The sequence below is a fragment of the Callospermophilus lateralis genome, assembly GCF_048772815.1.
Source record: "Callospermophilus lateralis isolate mCalLat2 chromosome 17 unlocalized genomic scaffold, mCalLat2.hap1 SUPER_17_unloc_3, whole genome shotgun sequence".
NCBI lineage: Eukaryota > Metazoa > Chordata > Mammalia > Rodentia > Sciuridae > Callospermophilus > Callospermophilus lateralis.
The window spans coordinates 1,472,033-1,498,972 of NW_027510161.1; the positions used below are offsets into that span (position 1 = coordinate 1,472,033).

General features: G+C 39.6%; 1 long non-coding RNA gene across 1 annotated transcript; it reads right to left on the reverse strand.

Annotated features, from left to right (window-relative positions):
- Window positions 1-10,378: 10,378 nt before the first annotated feature.
- On the reverse strand, window positions 10,379-14,428 carry LOC143639882 (uncharacterized). Its single transcript, XR_013154810.1, has 3 exons — window positions 14,194-14,428; window positions 13,766-13,957; window positions 10,379-10,437 (listed from the first exon to the last, which is right to left on the reverse strand). It is a non-coding gene; the product is annotated as an uncharacterized LOC143639882 (long non-coding RNA).
- Between the last annotated feature and the right edge of the window lie 12,512 nt (window positions 14,429-26,940).

The window sequence follows — 26,940 nt, forward strand, 5'->3', positions numbered from 1 at the left end:
TAGTCACCATGGTGTCCAGAACTTATTTATATTTTAACTGAAATTTTATACCCTTTGGCCAACTTATTCCCTTTTCCCACACTTCTCAACCCCTATCAACTGCCATTCTGTTCTCCTTTTCTTGATGCTCACTTTTTTAGATTGTATACTGAAGTGGATTCGTACAGTATTTATCATTCTTTGCCTGATATTTTCACTTAGATTAATGCCCTCTAGATTCATCCTTGTTGTTGCAAATTGCAAATTTATAATTTCATTTACAATTTTAATTGAATCCTTTCTCTTTTTTCTTTTATAGATTTGTTGAAGGCTTATCAATTTTTTAAAAATTCTGTAAGAAAACCAAGTCATTTTTGTTTATCTGTTTAATTGTTTTTCTAGGCTTTCATGTGTTCTACTCTATATTTATTGTATTCCTCCTGCTACTTTTGAATTTAGTCTGTTCTTTTCCAGTTCTTTTTTTAAAAATATTTAATTGATTTTATTTTTAAATATATGACAGTGGAATACATTGCAATTCTTTTTACACATATAGAGAACAATTTTTCATATCTTTGGATATAAAGTATGTTCACACCAATTCATATCTTCATACATGTACTTTGGATAATGATGTCCATCACATTCCACCATCATTGCTAACCCCCTGCCCCCTCTCTTCTCCTCCCACCCTCTGCCCTATCAAGAGTTCATCTATTCTTTTCCAGTTCTTTAAGTTATAAAGTTGTTAATTTGAGTTTTTCCCCCTTAATATAGGTATTTTTAGTTCTAAATGTTCTTTTGGGACTTCCCTTGACATATCCTATAAGTTTTGTTTTGCTGTGTTTTTAAATTTTTTCTCAAGATATATAATATTTATAATTTTTTGAGGGGGGTACTGGGGACTGAACTCAATGACACTCGACCACTTAGCCTTATTTTGTAGTGCTTGTGGTAAAAATTTGCTCCCAATCTGTAGGCTCTCTTTTCACCTTGCTGAATGTTTCTTTTGCTAAGTAAAAGCTTTCGAGTTTGAATCCATCCTATTTATTGATTCTTGGTTTTAATTCTTGTGGTATAGGAGTCTTGTTAAGGAAATTGGGGTCTATTCCAACATGATGGAGATTTGGGCCTAGTTTTTCTTCCATTAGGCACAAGGTCTCTGGTTTAATTCCTAGGTCCTTGATCCACTTTAAATTGAGTTTTGTGCATGGTGAGAGGTAAAAATTTAATTTCATTTTGTTACATATGGATTCCTCTTTTCCCAGCACCACTTGTTGAAGAGAGTATCTTTTCTCCAATGTATGTTTTGGGCACATATACAATATGTGCCAAACAATATGTTTTTGTCTAATATACAATAACTTCAGTTATGTGGTTAGACTCTGTGACCCCTATTCTGTACCATTGGTCTACAGGTCTATTTTGGTGCCAATATCATGCTGTTTTTGTTACTATTACTTTGTAGTATAGTTTTAGGTCTGGAATAGTAATGCCGCCAGCTTTACTCTTCTTGCTAAAGATTGCTTTTGCTATTCAATATGAATTTCATGATTGCTTTTTCTATTTCTATGAGAAATGTTATTGGGATTTTGACTGGTCTTGCATTGAATCTGTATAGTGCTTTTGGTAATATGGTCATTTTGACAATATTAATTCTGCCTATTCAAGAGCAAGGTGGAGCTTTTCATCTTCTAAGGTCTTCTTTAATTTCTTTCTTTAGTATATTGTAGTTTTCATTGTATAGGTCTTTCAGCTATTAAGTTTATTCCCAAATATTTTATTTTATTTTATTTTATTTTAGGCTATTGTAAATTGGGTGGTTTTACTAGTTTCTCTTTCTGAGGATTTGTCAGTGATGTACAGAAATACCTTTAATTTATGGGTGTTGCTTTTATATCCAGCTACTTTGCTGAATTTATTTATTAGTTATAGATGTTTTCTGGTGGAACTTTTTGGGTTTTCCAAGTATAGGATCATCTTGTCTGCAAATAGTGATAATCTGAGTTCTTCTTTTCCTATCCATATCCCTTTAATTTCTTTCATTTATCTGATTGCTCTGGCTAGAGTTTCAAGAACTATGTTAAATAAAAGTAGTGATAGAGGGCATCCCTGTCTTGTTATAGTTTTTAGAGGGAATGCTTTCATTTTTTTTTTCATTTAGAATGATGTTGGCATGGGGCTTAGCATAGATTGCCTTTACAATTGAGGAATTGTTGAGGAATGTTCCTGTTATCCCTAGTTTTTCTAGGGTTTTGAGCATGAAAGGATGCTGTATTTTATCAAATGCTTTTTCTGCATCTATTGAGATGATCATATGATTTTTATCTTTGAGTCTATTGATGTAACGAATTACATTTATTGATTTCTGCATGTTGAACCAACCTTACATCCCTGGAATGACCCCTACTTGATCATGGTGCACTAATTTTTTGATATACTTTTGTATTCGATTTTCCAGAATTTTATTGAGAATTTTTGCATACATATTCATTAGAGATATTAGTCTGAAGTTTTCTTTCTTTGATGTGCCTTTGTCTGGTTTTGGAATCAGGGTGATACTGGCTTCATAGGATGTGTTTGGAAGTGTTCCATCTTTTTCTATTTCATGGAATAGTTTGAAAATTATTGGTACTAGTTCTTCTTTAAAGGTCTTATATAACTCAGCTTTGTGTCCATATGGTCCTGGGATTTTCTTGGTAGGTAATCTTCCGATGGTGTCCTCTATTTTTTTGCTTTAAATTAATTTGTTTAAATTGTGTATTTCACCTGGTTTTAGTTTGGGCATAACATATGCCTCTAGAAATTTGTTAATCCCTTTGGTATTTTCTATTTTATTGGAGTACACAGTTTTGAAATTATTTCTAATTACCTGCTGTATTTCTTTAGTGTCCATCATAATATTTCCTTTTTCATCATGGATGTTATTAATTTTAGTGTTTTCTCTCCTTCTCTTCATTAGCATGGCTAATGGCTTATCAATTTTATTTATTTTTTCCAAGAACCAACTTTTTGTTTTGTCAATTTTTTCAATTGTTTCTTTTGTTTCAGTTTCATTGATTTCAGCTCTGATTTTAATTATTTCTTATCTTTTACTGATTTGGGGGGTTGAATTGTTCTTCTTTTTCTAGGATTTTGAGGTGTAATGTTAGGTCATTTATTTGTTGACTTTTTCTTCTTGTAAGGAATGAACTCCATGCAGTGAATGTTTCTCTTATAACTGCCTTCTTGTGTCCCAGAGATTTTGATATGTTGCATTTTTGTTTCCATTTGCCTTTAAGAATTTTTAAATCTCCTCCTTGATATCTTTGCAACCATTGTTCTTTCAATGGCATGTTATTAAACTCCAGGTGTTGGAGTAACTTTTATTTTTATTTTATCATTGATTTCTAATTTTATTCCATTGTGGTCTGATAGAATGCAAGGTAGTATGTCTACTTTTTTATATTTACTAAGATTTACTTTGTGTCATACTATATGGTCTATTTTAGAGAAGGATCCATGTGCTGCTGAGAAGAATGTGTATTCCCTTATTGATAGATAATATACTCTATATATGTCAGTTAAGTCCAAGTTGTTGATTGTATTATTGAGTTTTATTGTTTTTTTGCTTATCTTTTGTTTGGAAGATATCCACTGGTGAACATGGTGTGTCAAAATTACTCAGAATTATTGTACTGTGGGCTATTTGACTCTTGAAGTTGAGAAGAGTTTGATTAATGAACATAGAGGCTCCATTTTGGGGGGCATATATATTTATAACTGTATGTCTTGTTGAAAGAAGTATGAAATGTTCATCTTTATCCCTTTTAATTAACTTTAGCTTGAATTCTATTTTAATTGATATGAGGATGAAAATCCCTGCTTGTTTATGTAGACCATGTGAATGGTGTATTTTTATCACAACCTTTCACTTTCAGTATGTGGGTGTCTTTTCCTGTGAGACAAGTCTCTTGAGGGAACATATTGTTGGGTCTTTTTTAAAAAATCCAATATACCAGCCTATGTATTTTGACTGATGAGTTTAGGTCATTAACATTTAGGGTTACTATTGAGACATAATTTGAATTACCTGTCATTTTTGTTTATTTTTGGTATTTAACTTGACTTGGTTTCTCATTTGGTTGATTTTTCTTTATTGTAATTCTTCTCTTTGCACATTTTCATTGTTGTTTTTATTTTCCTCTTCATGGAATATTTTGCCAAGAATGTTCTGTAGTGCAGAGGTCCTGTCTGAGGTCCTGTCTTTCAAATGATCTAGCCTGTTGGTGATGCTATCTATAGAGTTTTTTAATTGGCTTATTGATTCATTAATTTCAAGGATTTCTGGGTTTTTTTCCCAGTATCTCTATTTCTTTCTTGAAGTAATATCTTGCAACCTGTATTTGCTCTCATCTCTCTGTTGGTGTGATCTATGGTAAACTGTATTTCTTCTCTTATCTCTTTGTTGGAGTGATTGATTTTTGCATGCACCTGCTCACTTAGGTCATTCTTTAATTCTCAAATCATTTTTGTTATGTATATTCTAAACTCTTTCTATGACATTTTGCCTATTGAGCTACCTATGCATTCTATTGTTGTAGTATCTTGGTTTGTTTGGGGCACCTTTTCCCCTTCTTTTTCATGATGTCTACGTATTGTCCTCTCTTGCAGTGTAGATTCAAGGTATTATAGTTTCTGTCCTATTGTCTTATAGTGTCCCTACAGCCTACCAACATTTCACTTTTAAGGGAGAGATCAATATTAAAGCACTGAATGTACCCAAATGCAGCCATATATCAGTTAGCTTCTATTTTTAAATTTACAGTTTTGTCACTATATTCAGAAATGATGAGTTTGGTTATCTTCTACCATATACTCAATAGGTTTGCATAATGGATTACAGTTTCTGATGGTAGAAAGGGGAACTGGGGGGTTGGCTGAGATGTTTATGATATAGGATGTGAGAATATGGAGGTATTTGATTATATGATATTGAGAGGGTAATAAGAAGAAGTTAGTTGTTAGTAGGAGAAACAAGAGATAGGCAAACCCCATGCAAGACTTCCTGTTATTGCAGCAATAGGATAACTGTTAGCACCCCTAATAGAGAAACCTCTGGTTGCAGCCATGCCCACAGGGACCTTGGTGATGTCTTACCAGGTCATTATTGTTGTCCCTTGATGGAAGTGGCAATATCCCAGTTTCATGGAGTGGCAGCCTCAAGCTTATATGTACCCTGATGTCAAGCTATGGAGCCATGCTTTGGTGAATAAGTAACCCCATCATGGGGGTAACTCTCAGGGTGGGCGTGGGTTGGGATTCTCTCCAGAAATCTTTATTGTGGTGTGGTGGGGAGCCCTCTGTCACACTCTCTAGCCATGATGTTCAACCTCACCTTGAGTCCTGAGTGATGGAAATGACCTTCTATGGATTAAGACCTTTGAAACTATGAGCCCTCAAATAAATTTTTTTCTGCTCTATAATTGTTCTGGTTGGGTCCTTTAGTCATAGCAGTGAAAAATCTGACTGAAACATCAGTTTTATAATTTCTGTCTACAGGTTGTCAGTCAAAATGACCCCTGGAATATTTATATTCTCTTCTTTACTAAAATTCTTACATTTTCTTTGTAAAATAATACTAAATATATCATACTTATGATGAAACATGTAATTCATTGACCTGGTTTGATCATTTTATGAATAATGATAACCTGTGCATGTGGACATCTCAATATGATTTTCAGGGATTGTGCAATTGAGTCTTTCCATTTGCTACTAATTTTCTGACTATGGTCAAATTCACACATTTTTTATGGGGGTTTAAATTTGATTATTTTTAATGTTGTATATAGAATTTACTAGTTTATTTTCCAAAGAGCACCTTATACTATATTCTGGGGGAACTTTTACTTCATGTAATTGAGCTCACTACATTATATTTGTGCCATAGGGATGAAAATTGATCAACCCAGACTAATTCCATTTTAAGATCGGGAGCCATCTTTTCACAAAGTCATTAAAAGTTAATTTCTGTTTTACTATAAATTACTGATATTTCTAAACCTACTTGAAATTCCTGTCCATACTCTGAACTCAGTGCCTGGGTCTCATTGACTAGATAACAACCCTCTCTAAAACCTTAGTGGTGCCACATAAATCCTGGTGCCCCATGACCAGATAATAACCCTCTCTGAAACCTCAGTTACATCTCATAAATTCTGATGTTGGGATCTGAATTTACCCCCTACCTTGAAATATCATCCCATGTAGATCATTAATCTGCTATCTGCCCTTGTATTACATTTACCAGAACCCTATAAGCTGTAAGTTCCCAAGACACCCGCCTTTGAAACTTTTTTTGCTATATAAACCTTTTCTTCCCAGAGAGCTAGGCTGATCTCTAGTCTGGTTTTGGGAGAGACAGTTGCTGGTGGCCAGCTTTTCTTGTGTACACAGTGCAAGCTTGCTTTAATTTGATTTAAAATTGGAGTTGGTGGTCTTTTTTCTGTGCCATGGTTCAACAAAAATGAAGAAATTTAAAAATGTATATTTTACTAAAAATGCTCTTGAATGCCACAATAAAGAGTGCACTTGCTCAGAAGTGAAACATTTCATTATGTGATTAGCCAGTTGTTTCAGTCAGCTTTTTCACCACTCTGACTAAAGGATACAACCAGAACAATTGTAGAGGAGAAAAAGTTCATTTGAAGGCTCATGATTTCAAGAGGTCTAAGCAGCTCACATGGTGATCATTAAGCAAAGAGAGAGAGGGAGGGAGGGAGGGAGGGAGGGAGGGAGGGAGAGAGAGAGAGAGAGAGAGAGAGAGAGAGAGAGAGAAAGGGAGTCCACTCTCCAGGTACAAAATACATACCCATAGTCACGTTCCCAATGAACTACTTTCTCCTGCCACATCCCATCTGCCTTCAGTTGGCACTTAGTTAATTCCACCAGGGATTAATTCACTGATAAGGCTAAGGCTAATACCTGTAAAGGTGAAATTTCTAAGCTGATTCTAAGCCACAGAGCCTGAGTTAAAGTGTAAAAGACTGGACATTGTAAAGTTTCTAAACTGCAGGGCTTGGGTTAAAAAGTAAAAGACCAAGTATTGTTAAGTTCCTCTGCTACCCCCAAAACCTGTAATCCCTGTAGCTGTTAGGACAATACCCGAACTGCCCAGTAAATATTCTCACTGACTCCTCTGGTTGTCTAATAACTTGGAATTCTGAGTAGCCCAGCACGTAGGCATCCAAGCCCCAAAACCAATCAGTTTAAATGTGTACCCCGCTTAGAAGTGGCCAATCACCCCCGTCCAGTCTGTTCCCGCCAATGAATGTACTAATCAGGTCTCAGAGTTGTTGTTCAATTTTCCCACGCCTCATGATGATTTGTTCTGATGTATGCAAAGCCCCCCGCCCTCTCCAAAAAGTTTACTTAAGCTCTGCTTAACCTCTGCTCTGGGCTCTGGGCTGCTCTATCTTCCTGAGTGAGCCTGGAGTCTCAGCATGCTGAATCAATAAAACCCCTTCTGCCAACTGCATGAAGCCAGTCTCTTGTGGTCTCTCCCTCCGACGCTCTGCCGGACCCTTACAATACCTAGTCATTTCTCTTCCAAAACTTCTTTCATTGTCTCACAAGTGCGCTTTTGGGGGACATCATATCTAAACCATAACACCAGTTCTGGGACTCTCTTCTTCCATCTACCTTGCATTGTGTGCATTTCAGGGCCTTTTCCTTTAGTTTTCTCAACAACATCTTTAAAGGGTGATATAAAATGAAAAATTATCCAGATGAGTTCTAATCAATAAACAGTTTTTTTTCTTTTTTTAATATCAACTTTTGACACATTTATGAAAATAACTGACAAAAACAACTCTGTGGATAAAAGTTCATTTTCACTCATAAGTTTCAGAGGTTCAGTTCATGGTTGCCTGACTCCATTGCTTTGGAATCAAGATGAGGTAGAACACCATTGCAAAAGGGCTTCAGAAGAGGGAAGTTTCCCACCCCTTTACAGCCAGGATGTAAGGACAGAAAGAGAAAAAGACCATGGGGACAAGCTACAACCCCCAAGGGCACATCCCCAATAACCTACCTCCACCAGCTATGCTGAGCCTGCTCACAGTCACAGTAGTTCTTTCAAATTATTTATCTACTGAAAAACTAGCCTCTACCTCAGAGCAAAGCCTGTACAAGGAAGGGGGATTGACCCTTGTCCTTGAAAAGACCCACAGAGCACTCCTAGGCACATACCCATCCTGCTGATTTGTTTATCTACAAATAGCAGAAGATATCTGCCCTGTCAGGTGTCCCTGACTCAGTCAGGCTAGGTTGGAACCCATAAACCCATAGCAACTCCCTAGCAACCACCATTCCCCAAAGATTTTATAAAACTGCTGCAAACCCTGGGCTCGGGGTCTCTCAGTGTCACCCATTGCTCTGTGCATGCGGAGAACTGAGCTAGCTTGCAATAAACACCTCTTTGCTGCTTACATGAATCTTGGTCTCTGGTAGTCTTTGGGGGCTCCAGAATTCAAGCATAACACTACCAAATAAATTCATTGATAATGTTAAATTTCTCATAATTCAATAATTTCACCTGTGAACATTTCTGCATTGTCTCACATGACCTTTTGTGGAACACATTATATCCAAAATATAACATTCTACTCCTGGCCCTCAAAAGGTCATGTCCATCTCACAATGCAAAACACATATAATGTGTATTCAAGAGTTCCTATAGTGTTAATAGTTCCAGCATTGACTAAAAGTCCACGAACAAAATCTTATCTGAGATTCATGGCTAACTTTTGGCTGTGAGTCCTTTTAATGATCAAAAGTAAGATACATATGCATACAATGGCAAAAAATAAACATTCTCATTCCATTAGGGAGGGATAGGGGAATAGAAAGAAAAGATGGGACAATAAAAAGAGCAAAACCCAGCCTGGGAAAACTTTCCTGTGGCTTCATCTTCAGCATCTGTCAAGAGTGACAAATGAATCCCCACTCTGAACTCTATAGCCTTGGACAGATAGACTGCCCTTGTGGGCTTTTTTAGTACAAAAGTGCTGAAAGACACACCCATTTGCCAGTGGCCACCGTTAATGAGGCAGATTCCATGCCTGGTGTGGGATTTATGGATTCAATAGCTTTGAATTCAGATGCCTGCTGCCCTGGGGTGAAGGAAACAGCCTAGAGGCAGCAGCTTACCCAAGCAAGAAGAAGATATCATGCAAATAGATAAGTTTCAATTAGCCTGTTCCTGTTGGCTCTGTTTACCTTGAAGAACACTTCAAGAGAATAAATCTCTTTGATATGCTTTCATTTAATAAAGGATTCCTGAGATTTTTTCCTTTGTTAGGGATCTGACCCATCAGGTCTGATCCACCCATAAGCCCTTTCACCTTTTGAAACTATTTTTCTGCTTCTTTTGCTTTTATTTCTTACTATTTCAGATTTTTAATTTCTCAGCTGGTTCACCCTTTAGTTTCCTGATACCTCACTGTGCAGGATACATTGAGAAGCATCTGGGGTACATGTTGGTGAGATGTGAGCACCAAAAGGAACCTCATTCCTAGAGTCTTTCTGGTTGCAGGGATTATGGCATCTTTGTTAACCTTGCTTTCTCCACAGCCAGCAGTGTTTCTCAGTCAGGAGTCCTACAGGCATAACTTAATGCCAAAGTCTCTATTTCCCCTTTGGGTTCATCTTTATAGCTTTATTTATCACCCACTCAGGGGCAGCTCACAGATATTTTAACCTTGCTACACTGTGGATGGCCACCCAGGCCTTCCTTTGAAATCTTGGTGGAAGCCTTCTTGACTCCTTAACTTTACACCCTGTCTTCTTGCAGAAGCAGCAAAATGTAGGTGGCTCCCAAGTTCTAGCAAGCTTGCATAATACCTGGGTCCCCTGGTGTAAACAATGGTGGAAAAGCTACGTAAACTCAACAAGCCAAAATAACCATTTATCTGTCTGAGATTTTATTGGCAGGATTATAGTAGCCAGTCACAGAAGAGAAAGGGGGGGGGAGAGAGAGAAGAGAGGGGGGAGAGAGAGTAAGAGAGGGAGAGAGTAAGAGAGATAAAGTAAGAGAGAGAGAGAGAGGAGAGAGGAGACTGGGAAGAGAGAGGAGAGAGGGAAGAGAGAGAAAGGGGAAAGAGAGAGAGGAGAGGGGGAGAGTGAGAGGGGGGAGAGGGAGAGAGAGTAAGAGGGGTAGAGTAAGAGAGCGAGCACCAACAGGGTGTTGATATTTATGGGCTTAACACAGCATGAGGAGGAGCAAGGCAAATGGGCTGTTACTTCTTCATTGGCTGATAGTTCGCACCACTTCAGGGATTGGAGGTGTGCCATTCAAAGTTCGCACCATTCACAGGGATTGGAGGTGACAGTTCGCACACCATTCAGTGCGTCATGGACCTAAACTACCAGAAGAGAAGTGCTTCGGGTGCCATCTTTACCAACACTCTTGAGCTCCTGGAAGAGAAGCACTCTGGTCACCATCTTTACCAACATTCCTCCCTTTTTGTTTTGGTTTGGGGGCTTCGTACTCGATCTGGCTACTACCTGCTAAGTAGGGGCATCATTTAAAGGGAGGGAGGGAGGGAGGTAAGTTGGTTGGAAAAGAAGGGCAAGGAGGCCCCATATCCATGCACTGAAGGCATGGATTTCCTCTGGGGTGAAGTCCATGAATCTGCCCTGCAACTATGAAAAGAAACAGCATTAATTTCTGGCATGTCATCCAGTCTGTAGGGCTGGTAGAAAAAGCCTATGCCTAGGAGAAGGCAGATTAGAATATATAAAACTGAAAACCAAGAGATTATTTTTTTGACATGGTGGGGTAGAGATGGCCCTTCGATGGAGTTGTCATTCAGTATCTTCATCTTTCAGCACTTGGTGGAGGTTTCTTGGGATGACTGGATGTGCATGTTGTCTGGCTTGTTGGCAATCTGCTGGTAATCCCTGAGGAGGAGCTGATTAGATTTTGTTAATTTGTCCTTGAAGGAATTTTAAAAATGCAAGAAAGGAAGGCACAGAATAAAAAGACCCCAAATAGAGATGCCAGTATTGAGAGAATACAGAGGCTGATGGGGTTTGTGAAGAGGTCCCAATAGGATTGTTGTGCCAATTGCTGCTTTCTAAAAAGAGAGTGGGTGTACTGTGTTGCTGTGGGTTCCTAGATCCTATTAGGAGGCCCATTCTTATATATGTTTTTCTCTGGAATGGGATGAAGGGTGGTGCCTGACTGTGAAAAATGGAGCTTGAGAAGGTTATCTGGGGATATCTCACAAGTAAATCTGGGTGATTGTGGGGGTCCTGCAAGGCTGAGAGCTGTGGTGGTATTGTCCTCTGGAGGGCTTGCCGCTGGTTTTAACATAGAAATATGAATCCAGGGGGTTAGTTTTTTCCTTCCTGTTGGAGTTTTGCAGCATTGGGTGTGCACAGGACTACCTGTAATGGCCCTTCCCATTTTGGGGTTGGGAGGAATCTTTCCCCTGGGGAAGAATAGTAGACCCATTCTTCTGTTTTGAGCGGAAAGGAGGCAGCTGAATTCTCTGGATTTGGAAGCAAAAAATGTTGTTGCTTCCATAGCTCAGAGAGTATAAGGAAGAGGAGGAGAAGAGCATATTGGTTGGGGAGGGGCCAAGGCTTATGGAGGCCTTCAAGATGGATAATATATCCCTTCCCAGCAAGGGGACTGGACACTGAGGCATAACCAAAAAATGGTGTGAAAAGGAAAACTCAGATAAGGAGCAAGTGAGGGGAGGAGTTCTGTGTAGGATGATGGTTTGACCTTCTACCCTGACAATAGGAAATTCAGAGGGAAAGGTAGTTCCCCAAAACTCTCTCAGAACTGAAAATATGGCCCCCGGTGTCTACCAAAAATTTTATGGGACACCCATCCACTCAGATAATCACCCTGGGTTCCTGCTCAGTGATTGAATAGGTCAGAACAGAAGACCCAGGGCCTAGTCAATCCTCAGCTGCTAGGCCCAGCAAGTCACTGGCAGGGTGACTGACCTCAGCTCTCCTCCAGGAATTGGGGCAGTCCAATTCCCCAGTGGCCAGGACATTGGCATTTGGGCACGGTCTGGGTGGTGCCCTGGGGTTAGGGCAAGCCCTAGCTTAATGTCCTTCATCACCACACTTAAAGCAGGGCCCAGGGGGTCCTCATTGTTGGGTTTGTTGTCTCCCCCTTTCCATAGGTTGGAAGCAGCCCTGTAACACCTGGTCCAACATCTGGCATTTTTGGCGTCTTGCTCTTTCATTTCTGTTATGGTAGACCTTGAAGGCTGTGGCAACACCTCAGTCTGAGGAGTCAAGAATCCCCTCTCTAATTTTTTAGCTTTGCCTGGATGTCGGAGTAGCTTTGTGAGAAAAAATAGGTCATAAGAAGTTTCCTCTCATCTGGGGATTCAGGGTCCAAGTTAGTGTACTGAAAGCAAGCCTTTGTTAGTCAGTCTAGGAAGGCTAAGGGGTTTTCATTTTTCTCCTGGATGACTTCCTAGAGTTTATCAAAGTTAGTATCCTTTTTTGCTCCTGCCTTTAGACCAGCTATCAGAGAGGTAATAAGGTGGTCCCTACATCCCAGGTCTTGGGGATCATTATAATCTCAATGGGGGTCTTATCTGGAACCACCTGGGCCCCTAAGGGATGGTGGGCATTAGTCTGATGAACCTGGTCTGCATAGGCCCTAGCCTAGTCCAAGACCCTTCTCCCCTCCTCAGGGAGGAGAGTATTGGACAGAATCATCTAGAGATCATGAAAGGTGAGGTTATAGGCTTGAGTTAAGTATTGAAACTCTTTAATATAAGAGACAGGGTTTGCAGTTTAAGATTCCATTTTTTTTTCTACTTCAGAAAGTTCAAGCATAGAAAAAGAAACATAAACCCTTAAAATCCCATTCAGCCTGGTGACCTCCCAAAGGGGGGGCCACAACATGTGAAGTTTGAGTCAGGTGATGAGATGTGGTGACTTGTGAGTTAGGTGCTGTATTAGTGCATGAACGGATGGCTGAACAGGTGGTGGGTGGACTAAATTGAGGTGGAGGGACCTGGGTGGAAGGAATGGAAGTGGGAGGAATTTGTGCAGAAGTGTCCGGATGAAGAGGAGGAGAAGTGCCCAAAGAAGAACCCACAGATGTAGAATATGGGGAAGTGGGAGGAGGTGAAAGTGGGGAAAGCAGGGCTGAGGGCAGGGGAGAGTGGTATGGAGGCAGTTCATCAGCTGGGTCAAAAGTGGAGATGGAGAGCAAAGAAGAGGAAGGAGGAGGAGAAGGTGTGGAGGCAGAGAGTGGAGAAGAGGTGGAAGGAGGTTTGAGAGCAAGGAGTAGCTGTTGAGGCTTGCATTGGGTGCAGAGATTTGGATGAGATTGAAGCAAGGAAAAAGCCTCCACATAGGGAATCTAGTTCCACTTCTTTGATTGCTCACAGTAATTAAAAGATCCCAGAGTAAATTAGGATCCAGAGACCCACACGTGGGCAAAAGCTTTTGGTTGTCTAAGGGGTATGTAGGCCAGTCCTGGGGACAGAATTTCATGAGCCTTTTCAGTTTAATATCAGGGGCCAGGCTCAGGGTTTTCAAATTATCTAAGAGGCACTGCAAGGGAGAATCACCCAGGAGGGACAAGGAATTTCCCATGCTGGAAGGGCAAGATGGGAGTCAGAGAAAGAGTAAGAGAGAGGGAGAGAGAGAGAGAAAACCCGTGCTGGAAAGAGCTTCCTGGAAACTCTGGGGCAAACAGAGGATCAAGTGGGCATCCCCAAAATGACTGACCACCGTGAAGAAATACAGAGGGCATTACCTGGTCATCACCAGAGAAGTGCAATTTGTAAGACCCAAATAGGGCTGGGGCCATGGCACCCTGACATCAGGAAAGTTTTTCAACTGGAACGAAAGAGTCAGGAACAGAGTTCCGGTGTGCCGGGAGGAATGGAGTTTCAGGAGGAACGGAGTTCCAGACTTGGGTGAGACGGGCTGTAGCAATTACACTAACCTATCCAAGAGTGAAGGCAGATGGAGGAGTTAGAAAGAGAGAATTAATCCTACGTCCTAGGTGTTTGATTCCCAGGGGTGTCCTAGCAGAGCGCCCACAGTCCACCGTGACCCTGATGGGTCTGGGTGGGGTGCATTACCCCCTAAAATACCCTGAGGGATTGCCGGACACTCTACGGCCAATTCCCTCATTCTGGTGAGTTTGGGTTCAGAAGCTCATGGGATGGGGGAACTCACCAATCTTCAGTGGTGATGGATGTCAGGCAGGCGAACAGAGGAGTGGACTACGACAGGAATGGTTGGGCTTGGAGTTTGGGAACGGGGTTCTGCCTTGAGTGACAGGGATCCTTGTCCTGGTTTTGGCACCAATGTAAAGAACGGTGGAAAAGCTCCAAAAACTCAACAAGGCAAAACAACCCTTTACTTGTCTGAGATTTTATTAGCAGGACCATAGTGGCCAGTCACAGAAGATAAGCAGGGGAGAAAGAGAGAGAGAGAGAGAGAGAGAGAGAGAAGAAGAAGAAGAAGAAGAAGAAGAAGAAGAAGAAGAAGAAGAAGAAGAAGAAGAAGAAGGAGGAGGAGAAGGAGAGAAGGAGAGAGAGGAAAAGAGGGGGAGAGTAAGAGAGGTAAAGTAAGAGAGAGAAGAGAGAGGAGATGGGGAAGAGAGAGGAGAGGGGAAAGAGAGAGAGGAGAGGGGAAGAGAGAGAGGAGAGGGGAGAGAGGGAGGAGAGGGGGAGAGTGAGAGAGAGAGCACAAACAGGGTGTTGATATTTATGGGCTTAACACAGGATGAGGAGGAGCAGGGTGAGTGGGCTGTTACTTCTTCATTCGCCAATAGTTCGCAACACTTCAGGGATTGGAGGTGCGCCATTCAAATTTTGCGCCATTTGCAGGGATTGGAGGTGATGGTTCACACACCATTCAGTGCATCATGGACCTGAGCTCTGGGAAGAGAAGCACTCTGGGTTCCATATTTACCAACACTCTTGAGCTTCTGGAAGAGAAGCACTCTGGGTGCCATCTTTACCAACACCTGGAATCATGGCTGCAATGGCCTCTGAGAGCCTGCACAGCTCAGCATGGTGAAACAGTTTCCTAGGCCACCCCAAATGAAAGGGATACTCACATAATCTCATCTCAAATAAATTTTTCCTACTACATTCTGCAACCAGTGGGTATGGTCTTAAAAATTCCTGAGATGACTCAAGGCATCTTTCCTTGTGTCTCTATGTAAAGTAATTAGAATTTCTTTAGAGGCTGTAATTTCTTCAACAAGATTTTTTCTTTAAGTTTTCCAAGCACTTTTGTGGCCAAACTATAAGTTTTAACAATTCTTTGATTTTTGCTTCCTATTCTCATGGTAAACCTAAAAGCCACCAGCAATATCCATGCCACTGACTGAATGCTATGCTCCCTTGAAATTTACTCTGCCAGATTAATCAGTCTATCACATTTAAATTCAGCTTCACACAGAATCTCAGGATACTGGCAAAATGTAGCCAGGTTCTTTGCCAGAATGTAACAAGAGTGGCCTCTAGTCCAATTCCCAATAACTGGCAAAATGTAGCCAGGTTCTTTGCCAGAATATAACAAGAATGGCCTCTAGTCCAATTCCCAATAACTGGCAAAATGTAGCCAGGTTCTTTGCCAGAATATAACAAGAGTGGCCTCTAGTCCAATTCCAAATATAATCTCATTTTTCTCTGAAAACTCATGAGTGCAGTCCACATTTTTACTGGCATTCTGGTCTTCTGAGGTCTCATCAGAATTGCACATTAAGTTCTGCTTACAATATTCTAAAGTTTTTCCAGTTCACATATCTATACTTTTCAAAATTTCTTCCACAAATCAGCTCCCAAAACTTCTGAATCACATGGTCAAATTAGTCACAGCAGCAAACCCACTTCTAGTTACCACTGGGAGTTTGTGTAACTGAGACCAAAATATCTGAAAAGAACAACCTAGAGGAGGTAAAGTTCATTTGGGGCTCTAGGTTTCAAAGGTCTCAGGTGGCCTACTCTACACCTCCAGGCCTAAGGTGAGGCAGAAAGGAGCAAAGGTCATAGTAGAGGAAAGTTGCTTAACTCCTGGCAGGGTCAAGGAACAGAGAGAGTGGGAGATGGGGGGAGGAGTCATAGGAAGAATGCACCCTTTCAGAGATTGCCCCCATTCATCCACTTCATGATTTAGTGAACAGCAAATATAATTGTTTGGAATGAAATTGAAATTTTGACTCAGAACAAATTTATTTTTCTTTGACTTGAAGTGTAAGGGTAAAATTTCTAAGCTGCTTCTAAGCTGCAAAGCCTGAGTTAAAGTGTAAAAGACCGGGCATTGTAAAGTTTCTAAGCTGCAAGGCCTGAGTTAAAAAGTAAAGGACCAGGTATTGTTAAGTTCCTCTGCTACCCGCCAAACCTGAAATCCCTGTAGCTGTTAGGACAATACTGGAACTGCCCAGTAAATATTCCTACTGACTCTCTGGTTGTCTAATCACCTAGGACCCTGTGTAGCCTGGCACGTACGCATCGCAGGACCTAAACCAATCAGTTTAAATGTGTACCCCACTTAGGAGTGACCAATCACCCCCGCCCAATCTGTTCCCGCCAATGAATGTGCTAATCATGTCTAAGAGTTGTTGTTCAATTTTCCCATGCCTCATGATGGTTTGTTCTGATGTATGCAAAGCCCCTGCCCTCCTCAAAAAGTGTACTTAAGCACTGCTTATCCTCTGCTCTGGGCTCTTGGCTGCTCTCCCTTCTTGAGTGGGCTGGGAGCCCCAGCATGCTGGAATGGATCCCCAATAAATCCCCTTCTGCAATTGCATGAGTCAGTCTCTTGGTGGTCTCTTCCTCCGGTGTTTCGCCGGACCCTTACAGAAGTACTAAACTTTGTTATGTTACATGTAGAAATGGGGACTTTTGGTTAGTTGAATACTCTGGTTGAGAGAAAAATACCATATATTCAGCATGAAGATGTAGCTGAAGCCAGATTTGAGGATAGGTAGTTAGTAATTAGTAAAGTAATTAGAATTTCTATAGGGGCTGTAATTTCTACAACAAGATTTTTTTCTTTCAGTTTTCCATGCACTTTTGTGGCCAAATTATAAGTTTTAACAATTCTTTGATTTTTGTAATCACAATTCTTTGTAATTTGTTCAACAATATTTGTTGTGTAGTTAGATAAATCCGGTCTAATATTGAGTATGACTAAGGAAATGGAGGCCGTTATTGAGAATGGAGTCCAGGAAACCAGAGAAGCATTGAAATGTTAATGTCCTCAAGGCCCAGAACTCATCCTAAGGAACTGTTAATGAAACAGCTCCCAGCAAACAGGAAAGTGATAATCAAAAACCACCCAGGACCTTCCTCCCCAGATTACTCCTTCAGTCCACCTATCTTTCACCTTTTGGCCTTCCCACCTGCATTCTATCATTGCAAGATAAATGGAAACAAAGAACATGAAAGTGGGAAAGCTGAAAGAAGACCTTTAGGTATAAAATAGTTAAGACCTCCCCCTTCCACGTATTCCACCTTTTGGGTCCTCTTCTTCCTCTGGGGAGAAGTCTTTCTGGTGTCCTTTAATAAAGCTTCTACTTTCCACTCTACATTTGCCTCAGCATTCTTCTCTGGTGTTATACTTCTGTATTTGGGGAAGCAAGGACTCAACACCAGTAAACAGTAGTAAAATTGCTTTGGAAAAGAATTTGGTCAGAAAATATGCCCACTCAAAATTAAGATAGCCATTTGTGATTATTTGAAGTGTATTTCCAGAAAGCAACAGTGATGTCATCTGCAGAACTTGAGGGACCAGATACCACTGGGAACTCAATGGCAGTTCAGCTGAGGTGAAGCAGAGAGAATTTTGTCAGATATTCCAAGATCTGACTGATAAACGCAGCCTAGTTCCCTCTAAAGATTGGGAGCCACGACAAGGCATGAAAAGTTAATTTTGGCTTTACTATAAATTACTGTGATTTCTAAACTGCTTGGAATGCCTGCCCTTGCCTTGAACTCACCCATGCTTGAGTCTCCTTGACCAGATAACAGCCCTCTCTGAAACTTTGGTGGCACCTCATAAATTCTGGTTTTTCCTGGCCAGATGTGGACCCTCTCTGAAACTCTAGTGGTGTCTCATAAATTCTGATGTTTGGACCTAAATTTACTCCCTAAGTGCTGGACCATTAACATACTACCTTTCTTTCTGTTATGCTTGTCAAAATCCATCCTGTTATTTATAAGTTCTCAAGACACCTCCCCCCCCCTTTTTTTGCAACTTTATGTGCAATAAAGCTGCACTCCTAGAGATCTGTGTTGCTATCTTCTATTCCCACCGGTTTTGGGAGAGACAGCCCTGGCCAGTCTGAATTACAAGCTTGCTTTAATTTGATTTAAATTGGAGTCAGTAGTCTTTTCTTTGCATTGTGGTTAAACACTGACAGCTCTACAATTGGGTGTTTTGAATATTTGTGACTTTGAGGTAATCCAAATGGGTTTCTTTATCTTTTTTGTTAAACTATGCATTAATAAATTGTACATATCTTATGTTGAGGTACACTCTACAGTTATTCCTTGCTTGTGATTTAAATCAAGCTGATGAGTGGATTAGGAATAGCTTTGAAGGTCATTTAGTCTGTGTAAATTCTCTGCAAATTCCCTTGAGAAGCCCCAGGCTCATCAATCAAGTTTCCAAGACCATATAAAAAAGACCAGATTATGCTCCAGGGAGCTGACACAGGATTCTGGGGCTAACTGAGCTCTGATGATACTGCAGAATTTGCCTGCTTGTAGCTATTGGGGACAGAATGGTTGTTGTTATTCAGAAACCTTGACCTCAAGGGCAGGATGATTATCTTCTATTGGGTTTGCAGTGTGATTTCCATTCTGGTCTGCTCCATCTGCTGTGTTTCTCCTTCTACCATGACCCAGGGACTGAAAGCTTCCCTGGGAATGTTGGGGTTCTTGAGCCCTATTTTCAACAGGCTCATTGTAAAGGACAGCCTTCTTGCTCATGACATTTTTGGTGTTTTAGTGACTTAGTACAACATTTCGTGAGTTTTTCCTAGTTTTGATTTCTAGCACAACATTTAAAAATATTTTGTAAAACTATATATATATATTATTCCCTGATTCAGTTGTAAGTTAGTTTGCTTGCCTGACAGCTTGCCTGCCTGCTTTACTTTCTTTATTCCTTTTTCTTTTTGCCACGTTTGATATTATTATAGTTTGGATATGAAGTTTCCCATGATGACTCTTGTGTTGAAGGTTGTTCAATGTGGCTATGTTCAGAGATGGGGCTTTTGGGAAGTGATTGGATCATGGGGATAATAACCTTATCAATGGATTGATCCACTGACAAAATTCATAGCCATATAGGGTCCAGTTAGAGGAAGTAGGTCACTGGGGGTGTGCTTCTGAAAGTTATAGCTTACCCCTAGCTATTTCTGTTGTAGGAACAGATGAGGCAAGGCACCAAAGATAGCAGGAAACAGTTTTATTTGGCTGCAGCCAGATTCAGAGGGTACAGATTTTGCTGTAGTCAATCAATTCTCTGAACCCTAAGTTAAGGAAGTTTCAGAACTTTATATTCAGCATGTAAGGGGAGAAGCTCAGAAGTTCACAGTCTGCAGAAGTTCACATAAAAGCAGCTTTTTCTTTCACTGTTTTGGGCAAGTTAACCCTTCAAGAACAACATCTGAGAAGGGGAGAGCTTCTTTTCCCTTTCATTTATTCCCCTGACAGCTGTTACCATGGACCCAACTGGTAACTTCTCTTATCTTAGAAATGTAGACATCTCTGTAAAGCCCAGCTCAAGGCCAGAGGCCTTGTTTAGACATTTCTACAAACTACTATACTGGATACATGTTTGTGAGAAACTAGTAAGGGGTGTCCAGTGTTAGTTTCTGGAGTGTTAGTTTCTTCCCAGCCAGTGGCCAAGTAAAACAGGGCAACATGAAAATAGGAAGTTTATCTACATTAAACTCTTTTGTAGAGATTCTTTTGCTGGCACTCCTAAAATCAGCCATGGTGAAGATTTCTGGAGAAGCCCAGTTAAGACTTTTCTGTGAAAAAAGGAAGTGTCACTACATTTCCTCTTTCTTTCTGCTTCTCAATTGCCAGTAGCCAAGCAGCCTTTCTCTACCATGTCCTTTTGATATGATGTTTCCATTTTGGAGCAGAACAACCATGGACTGGAACTTCTGATACCATTAGCCCAAATAAACCTTTCCTCTTTGAAGCTGATTTTCTCAGGTGTTTAATATCATGATGAAAACTGACTAACTCAAATAAAAACTCATGCATCTAGGGCAACACTGAGCCCCAGTTGCAAGTTTCTTTTAGAGTCTTCTGGCTTAGAGTCACTTGGATTATTGTGATCTGTATCAGATGTACTTTGTTAAGAGTGGAAGGAACAGCCATTGGAAGAAAAAGTGATGTTTTATTTTTAGTGGGAACTGGATTAAATGTGCACTTTTGGTTCTTGATGTGAGACACAGGTTTGTAGGTTAAAAGAGGGTGCTGTGGCTGGTGGTAATTTAAGCAACATTGGCAAAGGGTGAGCTGTTTGCTATCTACACTTTGCCTATTCCCCATGATTCCAGGGCCTGCAGGGTCTCCAAAGGATCAGGATGTGTTATTTGTTATCATTAAAACCAGTGCTGAGAGCAGGGAGGAGTCAATTAACTTGGTTCTTATCCTAGAATACCTATCTTCCCCTCTCCTTGGACTCTGGGTTCTAAGACTTATTTATATATAAGACAAAGCTCCTGACTCTGGCTGAAATAACTTGGAATTTGTGTTTAACTTTAGAAATCCTGTTTTAGCCCTTGAAGCTTGCTGTGAATTCCCCAAGTGAAGGAAAAGTGTTCTGTTACTGCACCTCAAAGGGAGGTGAGAAACTGTAGTGATTGATTAGAGCCTTTGCTCTTAGACCTATTTCTCAGAAAAAAACCTGGCAAGAGTGGGGGCTGGGCTTTTTCACTGGGATCTGGGAAATGTTTGCCCAGATGTAACATTATATATTTGCAAGTTTGTGCATGAATATCACTGAAAAAGATAAAGACTGCTTGTACAGTTGTTTATGTTGTACTTTATATTTTAGCTCTTGTGCATCTGGGAAACCTTGGAGTCTAGTGGTCTTTGACAGGCATTGATAATCACACTTTGACAACAGTTAGTGTTTCCAAATTTCCCTCTTTGGGTCCTTCCTGTCTTGTGTAGCTGCTGCAGTCCGGCAGGGTAAAATAACCAGGAGATGAAAAGCAACTTGAAGGTTGAAGCGGGTACTGCTTTATTGCGGGGAAACTGAGCAGGAACTCACTATAGGGTGCACCCAAGGTAGCAGGAGCTGCTTTATTGTGGAACATCAGAGGTATATATACCTTACTGATTACACACAGCTTGTCTCAATTAGCATCATCTAGATACAGTAGTCAGCCAATAAAGAATCCTCATCATCTTAATGGCTCGGTGGCATTGCCTCACAAACTACTCCTCCTGGCAAACTGCCAAGCGCCATCTTGACTTGGTTGCGGCCCTCAACATGTAGCCAGATTTCCCATCTGATGAAAAGTTTTTCTTAAAAATGTTTTGTAGAAAAGCTGGTGATTTATCTCAGTGGTAGAGTGCTAGAGTGCATGCTAGAGTCATTCAGGTTGCTCACACATGCCTGTGGTCCTCTTTGTATACAAATAACACACAACAGCTATTAGGCTGACAATGGTCTATCAATAAGTTGCTGACTCCAAACTCCAGGGATGGGGGTTTGGTACAAGGCTTTCTATCCCTCTTAGAGCAGAAGTTTGACTTGATGGCTGATAAGGCATGCCCAGCAAGTAAATGCTGCTCAGAACCAGATGGGCTGATTGTACTGGGAGACATGGAAGCACAGTTAGGTTCCTTCTGGTATCTACAGTCCAGGCTAGAAGACCCCCAACGATGCTCTGCTGCACTGGTTGGGACTGCAGCTGCTCAGACCCCTCAGGAAGGGGTGCCACAGGGTGCAGGTATAGCCCTTTTAGCAAAGCTATGCCCTGAGTGACTGGGAGGGGAAGCTGATCCCATGACCATAGCTTGTCACCTCTGCACTGCAGGGCACCAAGCAGAGCCTGCCTGTCATGAATGGGCATTGTCTTTACAGGTATCAGCGAAGAAGAAGCCTGAGAAGTGAGGATAGGCCTGACTTTTAGTCTGGATGCATATTGTCTTCCATTCAGTATCCTGAGCTCCAAGGTATAGTTTTTCTAACAAATCATATGACAGTTGTTTTTCAGAAGTAATTTCCCATAAACTACCCCATTGGAGCATACACCAAGATTGAGAGGAAAACTTTATTGTAATACTAAAATCTCTACCCAGGGTAAAACTAAAGCTTTTTTTCCCCCTATAATATGGAAAGCATCAAGAAGTATGTTATCAGAGTGTCTCTGAGAGAAAAGTCCCCACCCAAACTGTAATGAAACATTTACCAATCCAGACTATGCATTATCTGTCAAATAAATTGCAGATTTCTCAAGCTTCAGGGATTGCAATTTTGGTAGTGATTCACCATGGTTTCCTTATCTGCTGCAAATGAATTTGGCTGTGTCACAACTATTCTTGATGTTATGTTCAGTTTTCATCAGGAGGTGAACTCTGGTTCCAGGCATTCTTCCTCAGGAGCTGGAAGAGTGGTGAAGCTGTGTGGAGAGGGGCACTACCACTGCCACTAGGTCCCAGAGCTCATTGTCCTTGCTGTCTATGGAGAAGATGCAGAATGAAAGAAGCAGGACAGGAGGCTCCTACAAATTCTTGGCCTCTCTGAAGTCCTTCAAGATGACCAGGCTGCTGCCCAGCCCCTGGGAACCTGTGCTTGTGTGCAATTGGTACAGTAACTGTGGGGACTGTGTTTAGTTTTCTTTAGCTCACCTTCTCTACCCAGACCCAGGGTGCAGAGATGTGGCTGCATGCAAGGTGGATTGAGCTGCATCCATAGCTCCTTCTGTGCCTATGTGCAGCCTCTTTCTCCAAAGAGGCTCCAGAGCTCACCCACCATGGATACTTGGGGACTCTGTTCACATGACACTTCATGCAAAGGACTCTAAGGAAAGGCAAACCATTTACCAAGCCCTCACTCCTGGCATCTTCAACCTCACCAATTGCATCCCCAGGATCTTATTATGTCTTCACATTCCTTGACTTGTTTGATTTTCATAGCCCAATTTGTTTAATTGAGCACTTGATTTTGGTTATTGTATTATTTAATCCTAAATTTTCTTTTAAAATTCTATTTTTAATTAACACTCTAATTATGTATATTAATGGGATTCACTGTGATATTTCTATACATGCATACTGTATGCACTGATCATAACCATTCAACTTTCACTATGTCCTCCCTTCCTCTATAATACTCTTCCCATTCCCCTAGTAATTGCAATTCTACTTTTAGGTTAGTTAAAATATTTTTTCAAATTACAGAAAACACCTATACTTGTCTGTGTTTTGTTTATTTTGCTTAACATAATTTTCTCCAGTTCCATTCACTTTTGCTACAAATGACAGAACATCAGTCTTCTTTAAGGCTGAATAATGGTGCAATGTGATTGTATGCCACCTTTTCTTTATCTATTCATCTGTTGGTCTGCAACAAGGCTTCTTATTTCATCTCTTAACTGTTGTTAATATTGCCACAATAAACCCTCGCATACCTTTTCTATGAATTATTCATTTCCTTTTGAATAATTTTTTTAGGAAGGCATTATTTTTGTCTGTTGTAGGCAGTTGAGAGGCCTGTTAACTCTTTAATCACCCATATCTATTTTCAGAGATTTGTATCATACCCAGGAATGGAATAGACAAATCTTATGGTATTTTTAGTTTTTTGAGGAACTTTGATATTGTTTTTAATACTTTCTGTACTAATTTACAGCCACATTAATATAAAGAATGCCTTTTATCTACATTCTCACCAGCATTTGTTATTTTTTGTTTTATTGATAATAACCATTATGTGACAATATTGTATCTCATTTCGGTTTGATTTGCATTTCCCTAATGACTAATGAGATTGAGCATTTTAAAAAAATATATATATTTTTTTTTAAATTATAAATATAGTTTTGGCCACTTGTAATTCTTTTGAGAAGTGTCTTCAAATCATCACCATTTTTTTTAAGTTGGATGATTTGCTTTCTGTTAGGATTTTTGAGTTCTTTATATATTATTAATATTAACCCTCTATGAGATGATGAGCTGGCAAAGACTTTCTCCTATTCTGTAGGTTGTCTCTTCATTCTATTGATTGTTTGCTCTGCAGAAACTTTTTAGTTTGAGGACACCTCATTTGTTAATTTTGGCTTTTTTTCTTGTGCTTTTGAGTTCTATCAAAAAATCATTCAATCCTAAATTTTCATGTTGATTTTTCTTTTAAAAATAACTTTCAGTCTGTGGTTGTGGCTCAGCTGTAGAGTACTTATCTAGCACATGTGAGGCCCTGGGTTCAATCCTCAGCACCACATAAAAATAAATAAATAAATAAAATAAAGATATTGTGTCTAATTACAACTAAAAAGTAAATATTAAAAAGATAATTTTCAATTCTTTGTAGAAATTGTCAATATTTTCTTTTATCTCATGGCATATTAAGCATCTTTTAAACTCTTAATCTTAAAAATCTCTTATCTTGAGCCACATGGACCTAATTTTTTTTTTTCATTTTTTAGGTTTTCAATCTTACGTGTGTGTATGTGTGTGGGTGGGTATGTGTGTGTGTGTGTGCGCGCGTGCATGCATAGTTTGATTGAGTACTAGATACTATGGATGAATTGTACACATTTTTTTGTTATTTTTATTAGGAAAAAATTACTTTTTCCTGTTGTATGCAGTTGAGAAGTCTGTTACTCTTTCATCACCTATAGTTATTTTCAGAGATTTAGATCATTCACAATTGAGTGACTGGATATGGAAATGTCAGTCTATTTCTGGTTATCCTTATTTTCAGGATTTAGGGATCCAATTCAACTTTACTTAATCCAGGTATTAGTAATAATAATTAAGGTGTATTTTTGTTCAAAAATTTATTTTGTTAATACTGCCTAGTACTAATTTACTTAGTTGTTTCTTTAAGAGTCTTAATATTTTCATAAAAAATTGAAAATATGCTTTTTAATAAATATTGCTTATGTTGTTTGTGTAAGAAAATTGATTTTCAATAAAATATTACATATAATTTTTGTGTTAATGTATTTATGAAAAAACTTGTTAAGTGGGCCCAAAGCTTTCAACAGAATCTGAAAGAGGTCATCGGCCCATAAGAGTTTAATCATCACTTATCTAGATTGCCTTCCACTTCCCAACATTTTAACTCTCATACTCCAAACCTCTAAAAGAAATAAGGAAAAAGAAAATCATTTAAGTTGCAATATCAAACTGTTCTACTTCCATAAATGTTGAACTATCTTTTTGTAAACAAATCCTTATATGAAGAACACCAGAGGATAAATCTAGTTTGAAAATACTAGGGAGGTATTATGGTATCAAGGTCTTGAGAGGTACATGAGGGTCAAGATAGAACCAGTTGGAATCTGTAAAGAGTAATCAGAAACTTTCATCTTTTATTATTTGCAATTTGGTAATTTCCAGAATTTTGGTATAATCCCAGGGATAGAGAATAGTTCCAAGACTGATTTATGAAGAATTTATTAACCAGTGGTAATAGGAAATAGCATGTCTTCTTCAACCCAAAACAGAACAAAGTTGCCTTGTCTCCAATAGTTTACTGTATGGTTTTATTTTCAACCTCTAGTAATTATTACTGTCTTTATTGCTAGTGTTTGCATTATTCATTACACAGGCTAATTTATCTGCAAATTTAATTTGAGGTTACCCACAATTCTGCTCTTTATCTGATTTTCCATTCTCTCTGTCCTCTTTCCTCACCCTCTTCTGGTATTACAGGAGTACACAACCACACCTAGATTTTTGTTTAGGTATATCTCATCTTTTTGCCTTTGTTTCTACCACCTCAGCACTCTTTAGTTAAAGACATACCACTATAATCTAGAAACCTGTTCAGGACAAAGGAATGGAAATAAGCAAAGAGAATACAGCATAGATCAAGACCAGAAAGCAATTAGGGGAGCATAAATTAGAGAAGGGTAAGGAAGCAAAAAGGTCTTTAAATTGTTTTATCTATATATAGCTGAAGAGAATGCTTCTCTTCCTGAACATTTAGGTGACTGAATCCTGGAGGCTGTGTTTCTTCATCTTGAAGGGGAACTGGAAACAGACATTCATATGTTATAACCACAACTCTCCTTGTGATTTATTGCATCTCAAACCAAAAAGTCTGTTTCATCATTACCTATAGCTATAACTGCCCTGACACTTAAAAGGCCCTATTGAGTTCAATAATGTGTCCATGATTTTTATGGAGGATCCATTACATAGACACATTTAATTAAACCTGTGGCCATAGTGGATCGAAAGTTTCAACTTTCTAATCCCAAGTAGCACCCACTCTGAAGCTATCTTGGTGACCATCAAAGGTAACTTGGGTATGGTTGAAAGGGTATTGTTATGAATAACCAAACTGGCTCCTTTTATCTTTCTTACTCTGGAGCTATTTTGGGAATTGGAAGAAAAACACAAATATTGTAACAAAAGATACTCTTATCATTCCTACAGCCCAGAAAATTTCAAGAGTTTTAGAAGCTGTGTGCCTAGAACTGAGGAGGAAGATCAAGTATATGTTTCTTAGTATATCCTAGGATCATAATTTTAATATACATATATCCACAGTAAATTTCTTTATATTCAAAAATTTGATAATATAGAGATGTTTGTAATGTTAATAGACAGAAAGGTCTACATTCTAGAGGTTGTGCGTACAAATGAGGAAGGATCTCCAAATCCTTAAGTAGTGACATAGAACTCATGAAGCCTGCTTTTGAACTTATACTATTTCAGGCTTCCCTTTATCCAACAAGGGAGATTATAAAATTTTATT